Raw genomic sequence first — 8439 nt, forward strand, 5'->3', positions numbered from 1 at the left:
TATGCATTTTTGTACACATTTTTTGACTGAAAAACTCTATTGCAAAATTTGGGGAAGTGCAAATTTTGACGGACAACTAAATGTCCATTTGCATAGTAGTTCAAAAATGCAAAACTAGGTATGCTTGCATTAAATGAGGTAAGTTTGCATCCCTATATATCATATGAACAGACACAACAATAGAATGAGCATGCATCCCACAACTAATGAGGCCTCTACCACATCACCTTTAATTCTCTGAAAAATACAACGACCTATTGCCCATCTCTGTGAACATACAGTAGTAAACTCACATGTAGAATTATCACACATAGCAATCCACACAGGTGTTCATATCAATGGGAATCAGCTACAGGGTGATTTAGGGGGAAGAGAATTCCTACTGTTACTGGTAACTGTCAGGACATGGCAGCTGAGGCACGGGTGCCCCAGTTAGTACCATAAAACTATGTTTACAGGCAGCAAAATCACAGCTAGCCAGTCTGTAATCATGCACTTGTAGAGTGCTGACAAAGACACTGTGTACCTCATTGTCACCTGCCAGTAGTTATTGGTAAGAGCAGGAATTCTCCTCCACCTCCGTTACCCTGTAGAAACAGCCCATGGTTCCCAGTGCAATCCACCTCACCAGCTCTCACTGATGCTTACACGTAAAATATCCGTCAGTTCACTAAAGAAGCCCTAAGAATAAGGGAGCCTTAGACTTCTTACAAGACAATACCCTGTTACTAATCCTTCTGGGCCTGGTTAAAAGAGGGCTACTACTATGGTAACCATCTCAGCAAGTTCCCTCAAGCAGGCTCACTTAGAACTGGGATTAGGGATCACTGTGGAAACTTTCCCACCCCCTGCCCATGTCATCTATTAGAACTCGCTGTGTGAGTCAAGCAATAGTGTAGTGGCAAATTCAGAAGTGCAGGATCCCTTCACAGCCACACCCCTCACAGCCACGCCCCTTTCTAAGATTATACAACCTTGTACAATTATACAATAAAAATGAGCTTTCAGTCACTTTATCTGTAAGCCATAATTTCTCCCAATTATGTTTGCTCAATACAAATCAGCGCTACATCTGTTTACTCAGAAGTCCCATTAAGTTCAATGGCTTTACTCCCATGTAAGTGTGTGTAGGATTGTAGTCTTCATCTTACTTCTCATTCATGCTATGTGTAAAGTAATAATGAAGAACCATGTATCCAGCAGTGCCAACTACATGCCTCTGGGAAACTCACAAACAGGGCAAGATGGAGAAAGCCATCGCCTCCTGCTGGACACCAGGATCTGGTGGTAATCAGCTACCCTGCCTCTGATGATCGGGGGTAGTACCCTGCCTCCCAATAGCACTGCTTGCACTGAGGATAGTTAGCAGGAAAAACCAAATCTCACCCGCTCCTCCATACAACATATTCTTATCACACGAGTGCAAGTGATTTGCAAAAGAAAACAACAGCAGTGCACAATTAACATACAGAATTCCCTGACACAAAGAAGTGATGATGGCCACTTTCATTGGCAGCTTTTATTCATGTAGGATGGTTCCATAAGCAGCTATTGGCCATGATGGCAGTGTTGAACCTCCATGTGCAGAGGCAGTATACCTCTGGGGACCAGACGGTGCAGTCAAACCACAGGGAAAGTTAGACTTTTTTTCTGTCTAAGCATGCATTAGATTGTACCTTAAATAGAAGGACTGGAGGCTGGGTCACAAATTCAGGCAGAAAAATCCCCTTTCAATTGAGCCCTTTCAATTGACTTGTTCACAGATTGTTAAAGTGGAAAACACCTGGATATTTCCTCCCCGCTGTTTATTTATTGTTTATTTATTATTTAATTTATATTCCACTTTTCCACCAAGAAATGGCACTCAGTACATCTGATAATAAAATACAGATTAAAAACAAAAACACAGAACATAAAAACAAATACATTAAAAACAATAAAAACACTGTAAAAATAATTAACCAGCATTTTAAAAAATAAACATAAAATTCTGCATTTTAAAGGAGCTAGCAAACAATGGCATTTCAGCTGCAATCTTATACACACTTACGTAGGAGTAAGTCCCATTGACTCATTGGGGCCTACTTCTGAATAGATATGTAAAGCACAGCTTAGAAGCCAAGCAAAACCATCTCCTCTCAGTCCACCGCTTCATTCTGCCCAATAGCTCTACACAGTAAGGAGTTTTAAAAATTATTATTATTCAGTTGAGGTGGTGCTGCGCAGCCCATACAAAAACAGCTATACCACACACTCCACACACAGACATGCACAGTCCTCCTCCCAAACGTGATCTTGCCCACTGATCTGAGAAATTCAGGCCCCTTCCCACCTCCTAGGTCACTTTTACCTTACCTTCTCCTCCTCCTCCACCTGCCACTGAGCGGGTTCTCCCTGGCTGGACTGCAGCTGCTACCCCTAAAACTCTACTGCCTCCCTCAGAAGCTGGCTGTGGAGGCCACGGTCTTCGCTCAGGCAGGAAGTCATTCTCGGAACGCTTACGCTGCCGCTGCCCAGCGTGTCGTGAACAAGCTGAGCTGAACACAGTCAGGTGGCAGCATCAGCACCACCTCTGCCTCCCCTCCTCATGCCCCTGCTTCCCTCTCCGTCTTGAGAGGCCACAGCCAAGGGGGGAGAACAAAAGCAGGGCCAACGGCCTGGCACGCACGGTCACTCCCTCCCTTGCTGGCTCACTGCTGGGGAAGGGGAGGGGAGCGGCTGGGACCCGTCTGCAAAAATAGTACCAGGTTGAAGACCTGGTGCAACCCATCATGACTACAAGCCTGGAGTCAAGATCATCATGAAGTGAGGCTCAGTTGTAGCTGAAAATGACAGTATAATTTTGTTCCAATAAACACAGCTGTAGGATCCATCTTCACATGGGCTTCAATCAGAAATGTAGCAAGTCAGTTCCAAATGGGCGGGTTTTCCTAACTGTGCATTTTTGGTTCCTGCAAGAGATTAAAAATAACCTTCTCAAGCAATACATTGGTCAAGAGAGCCAGTGTGGTGTAGTGGCAAGAGTGTTGGATTGGAAGTTGGGAGATCTGGGTTCTAGTCCCCACTCAGCCGTGGAAGCTCACTGGGTGACTTTGGGCCAGTCACACACTCTCAGCCCAACCTACCTCACAGGGTTGTTGTTGTGAGGATAAAATGGAGAAGAGGAGGATAATGTAAGCTGCCTTGGGTTCCTTGCAAGAGGAAAAAAGGCGGGATATAAATGCAATAATAAAATAAAATAATAAATAAAATAAGATAGTAACAAGACTAAAATCAAAGTGAATTCTAGGCAATGAAATATTAATGCTACAATATTAAGCTGGGGGGAAATCATAAAAATTCATTTTGCAGAGCTCTATAGATCAGACTAACTAACATCCTAAACTAGTTAGCTACATTTTAATGGACAGTGTTTTCACCCACTGTCCTGCTCATGTGTATATTCCTTATTAGGAGCAAGGGAAAGCAGATTTTCCACCCAGACATATAACTGCCTCAGCAGCTGAGAACGAGCTGAGGTTAGTGAGGGATGCTAAAAACAACAAAAAGGCTTTCTTCAGCTACGTGCATACTAAAAGGCAGAGGAAAGAAATGGTTGTTCAGCTATTAAATAAGGATGGCAAAATGATAACAGATGACAAAGAAAAGGCAGAGGTGCTCAATTCCTACTTTGGCTCAGTCTTCTCCCAAAAGAGGGCCTATGACCCCCCTGGCAAAGGCGAAGTACAGGCTGAAGGGGCAGGATTGCAGCTGGAGATCGACAGGCATATGGTCAAGGAACACCTAATTACTTTGAATGAGTTCAAATCTCCAGGGCCAGATGAACTGCATCCTAGAGTAATAAAGGAACTGGCAGAAGAACTCTCAGAACCACTGTCTATTCTGTTTGAGAAATCATGGAGGATGGGGGAAGTGCCAGATGACTGGAGGAGGGCTAATGTTGTCCCTATCTTCAAAAAGGGTAAAAAGGAGGACCCTGGGAAGTACAGACCAGTCAGTCTGACATCAATCCCAGGGAAAATTCTGGAGCAGATGATAAAGCAATCCATCTGGAAGCACCTTGACAACAATGCCGTGATTACTCGAAGCCAACATGGATTTGTCAAAAACAAGTCCTGCCAGACAAATCTGATCTCATTTTTTGATCAAGTAACCTCCCTTGTAGACCGTGGGAATGCTGTAGACATCATATACCTTGACTTCAGCAAAGCTTTCGACAAAGTGCCCTATGATATCCTGATGAGCAAACTAGCTCAAAGTGGACTAGATGAAACAACGATCCAGTGGATCCACAGTTGGCTACAGAATCGGACTCAAAGAGTGCTTATCAATGGGACCTTCTCAAACTGGGGAGAGGTAACGAGTGGGGTACCGCAGGGCTCAGTCCTGGGCCCAGTGCTCTTCAACATTTTTATTAATGACTTGGAGGAGGAGGTGCAGGGAATACAGATAAAATTTGCAGATGACACAAAATTGGGCGGGATAGCTAATACTTTGGAAGACAGAAACAAAATTCAAAGTGATCTGGATAGACTGGAGCGCTGGGCAGAAAACAACAGAATGACATTTAATAGGGATAAATGCCAAGTTCTGCACCTAGGAAAAAGAAACCCAATGCACAGTTACAAGATGGGGGATACGTGGCTCAACAACACTACAAGCAAGAAAGATCTTGGAATTGTTGTTGATCACAAGCTGAATATGAGCCAACAATGTGATGTGGCTGCAAAAAAGGCCAATGCTCTTTTGGGCTGCATTAATAGAAGCATCGCTTCCAAATCCCGGGAAGTACTAGTTCCCCTCTACTCAGCACTGGTTAGGCCTCATCTGGAGTACTGTGTCCAGTTCTGGGCACCACACTTTAAGAAGGATGCAGACAAACTGGAGAGGGTTCAGAGGAGGGCAACAAAGATGATCAGAGGACTGGAAACAAAGCCCTATGAAGAGAGACTGAAAGAACTGGGCATGTTTAGCCTTGAGAAGAGAAGACTGAGGGGAGATATGATAGCACTCTTCAAGTACTTGAAAGGTTGTCACAGAGAAGAAAGCCAGGATCTCTTCTTGATCATCCCAGAGTGCGGGACATGGAATAATGGGCTCAAGTTACAGGAAGCCAGATTCCGGCTGAACATCAGGAAAAACTTCCTGACTGTTAGAGCAATACGACAATGGAACCAATGACCTAGGGAGGTGGTGGGCTCTCCCACACTGTAGGCATTCAAGACGAGGCTGGACAGCCATCTGTCAGGGATGGTCTGACTTGGATTCCTGCACTGAGCAGGGGGTTGGACTCGATGGCCTTGTAGGCCCCTTCCAACCCTTCTCTTCTCTTCTCTTCTCTTCTCTTCTCTTCTCTTCTCTTCTCTTCAGGAATTGGAAAAACTGGGAGTGCATGGTTATAGTTTAATGAAACTAGGAGTCATGTGGAGAACAATCCAAAGAAAGCTGCTTCACTAACATTGGTATTGTGGCATTGTTGCAGAAACGGAGACAGAAATATTTCTAGAGCAACCACATTTTTGAGTGAAATAGTGAAATTATATAAAAATAAAGGGGTATGTTTGAATTTCACTTACTGCTTCATCTTTGTATACAACAAGGGTCTACAGTGTCCAACAGAAGGCTTTACTTCAGGCAAAGAAACCCACAGAACTCAGAGGTGAGGGCCAAATTAAACTGTGTACATTTTGCTGCTTTACATAGTCTATTTGAATTCTTTAGAAAGTCTGCTTGGTAAATGGGAAATATATGTACTTATTTATTACGTTTTTATCTTGCTTGCCCTCCAAGGAGTTCATCGTTCCATCTGTCTATTTTCACAACATCCCAGTGAGGCTGAGATACGATGCACTGGTTGCCAGTCAGTTTCCAGCCACAATTCAAAGTGCTGGTACTGACCTTTGAAGCCTTACATGGCTTGGGTCCAGATTACCTAAAGTTCTGCCTCCTCCCATACCAGCCCACTGTCGAAGATCTGATGGAAAGGCTGTTCTCTGTGTCCTGCTTATGGTGGACGTACAGTTGGTTGGAAGGAGCAAGAGAGCCTTTTCAGTGGCTGCACTCCAGCAGTGAAACATCTTGCCCCAAAAGGCTGGCCTGGCCTCCTCTTTAACCACTTTCAGCCAGTTAGTAAAGTCTTTTTTGATCTGTCACTTTTGTTATTTATATTGCTTTATTTTTTAAATTAAATTGATTTGTTGCCTGGTAACAAAATGTTCTATGTGTTATGTACAAATTAAATAAGGTTTACGCAGAATATGCTGGGCAGGTAATGGGTTAAATTCAACATCACACAAGCAGACTTCCACTTGTGCAAAGGGACTTCCCCTTGCTTTCCTCACCCCACGCAGCCCCCACATGCCCCCCAAACTGTTCCAGCAAGTTTGAGGGGCACATGGGGACTACAGGGAGGAGGGGAAATCACTGAAGGCTATCAATGGCTACTAGTCCTGATAGCCATATGCTACCCCCAGTATCAGAGGCAAAAGGCCTATGTACACCAGTTGCTGGTAGGGATGTCAGAGGATTCTGCCACGGATCTTAGTGAGGCTGAATGCCAGTGCATTTGGCCCCCCGAAATCCATGGTGGAACGAAGCCCCCCTGCCCCACCACCCTGCGAAAGGCGCATGAAACGGAGCACTTACCTGGTGCTGCTCACGCTGTTTTGCAAATGGGTGCATTCGAGGGTGCATTTGCTTCCCCATTTTTGCTGTGATAGGCTATGTAAATACTTACGTAGCCTATCATGGCTAACGCAGGGACGCCATTTGCATCCCTGAGGAGGCCGTGATAGGCTACATAAATATTTACGTAGCCTATCGCGGCAAAAATGGTAACGCAAATGGCAGCCACTGTAGCTGCTGCCGTTTGCACCCCTGTTTTTTTTCTGTGAGAGGCTACATAAATATGTAGCCTATCACGGCAAAAGACAGGGGCGCAAATGGCGGCCGCTATGCCATTTGCGCCCCTGTCTTTTTGCCGTGATAGGCTATGTAAATATTTACGTAGCCTATCATGGCAAAAAAACAGGAAAGCATAGCCGCCGCCATTTGCGTCCACAGGCTCCGCACGCCTGCGAATGCACCCAGCCGGCGGCTCTGCGGAGTTGCCGTGGAGCGGAGCCGGCCAGGTTAGGATTTCGGGGGGAGGTGCGGAGCGCCTCCCCCCCACCGCGAATCACCCCTTCGAAAAGGTGACTTTCGCACATCCCTAGTTGCTGGGGAACATGGGTAGGAGGGTGCTGTTGTGCTCAGGCCCTGCTTGTGGGTTTTCTGTGGACAGATGGTTGGCCACTGTGTGAACAGAGTGGTGGACTAGATGGACCTTGGTCTCATCCAGCATCGCTCTTATGTTCTAAATCCAATCTGCCAGTAGTTTCTATTCCACCGGTGGATGGCCAGTATTGGATACAGTCCAGTGTTTTTATCTAAAATGTTTTTTTAATCTCTACTCTATTTTGTTGACACTGCTGTTTTATAATGATATTCCGATTTTAGTTTGTGTAAGCCACCCCAAGTGATGTGTATACAATAGGGAGGTAAGGGTAAACATTCTTATATATAAAGAAACATAGCAACTGGTCCTAGTTCACCCAGAGTGTTTTATGGCTGAACAGGGATTTGAACCCAGATCTCCAGGTCAAAATCTAAAATGTCTACATATCTCATATTTGAAGTATATCTTCAGTTCAAATATTAACTGGACAAACCATGGGAAAACTAAAATAAGAAACAGAAATCTTAGCATTCCTACTGGAAAATATGCCGCAAAAATAAAGTTTGACTTTTTAACCCAGCCTTTCCAGTCTGATTGGTAGTCCATGTAGAAGTATTACAGATGAATATACGATTGATAATTCAATGCACAAAACATACGGAATGTTCATTTGGTGCAGCTTCATAATTTGTAATGGGGCAGCACTGGAAAATCAAAGAAACCACATGGTTCTTGTTGTTGTTGCCTTAGATTAACTACTAGAGCTGTAGAAATCCTGGTGAACATCAGCATGAGAGAAGGATCTAAGAGAAACATGGTTCATTGCAACAGAGGTGCAGTATTTTCTGTGGAAAATACCTGTGTGAGAGTGAGCAAGAGCCAAGAGGCTGAAGTTCAGTCAAGCAGAGGCGATGAAACCCAGGCCTACAACAACAAGAAGAGAAGAGTGGTAGTAGTGGGAGACTCCTTGCTGCATGGGATCGAGACCCAAGTACGTCGCAAAGACCCGTGGACTCGCCAGGTATGTTGTCTCCTGGGAGGACAGATTAGAGACATGACTGAAAGGTTGCCTGCACTCATAAAGCCCACTGACAGTTATCCCTTTCTTCTCATCCATGTGGGAACAAATGATACTGCCAAGCGGAGCTACGAAGAAATCACGTCAGACTTTGAAGCTTTGGGAAGGAAACTCAAGAACTTTGGGGCCCAGATAGTTTTCTCAT

At 44.7% G+C, this 8439-nt stretch overlaps 1 pseudogene; it reads right to left on the reverse strand.

The window, feature by feature from the left end:
- The window catches only part of LOC146348187 (NFATC2-interacting protein-like), a 50502-nt pseudogene extending 43797 nt beyond the window's left edge, over positions 1 to 6705 (reverse strand).
- Positions 6706 to 8439: the final 1734 nt, after the last annotated feature.

The sequence above is a fragment of the Heloderma suspectum genome, chromosome 4 (genome assembly GCF_057233095.1).
Source record: "Heloderma suspectum isolate Gila_16-S chromosome 4, 16-S_ref, whole genome shotgun sequence".
Classification (NCBI taxonomy): Eukaryota; Metazoa; Chordata; class Lepidosauria; order Squamata; family Helodermatidae; genus Heloderma; species Heloderma suspectum.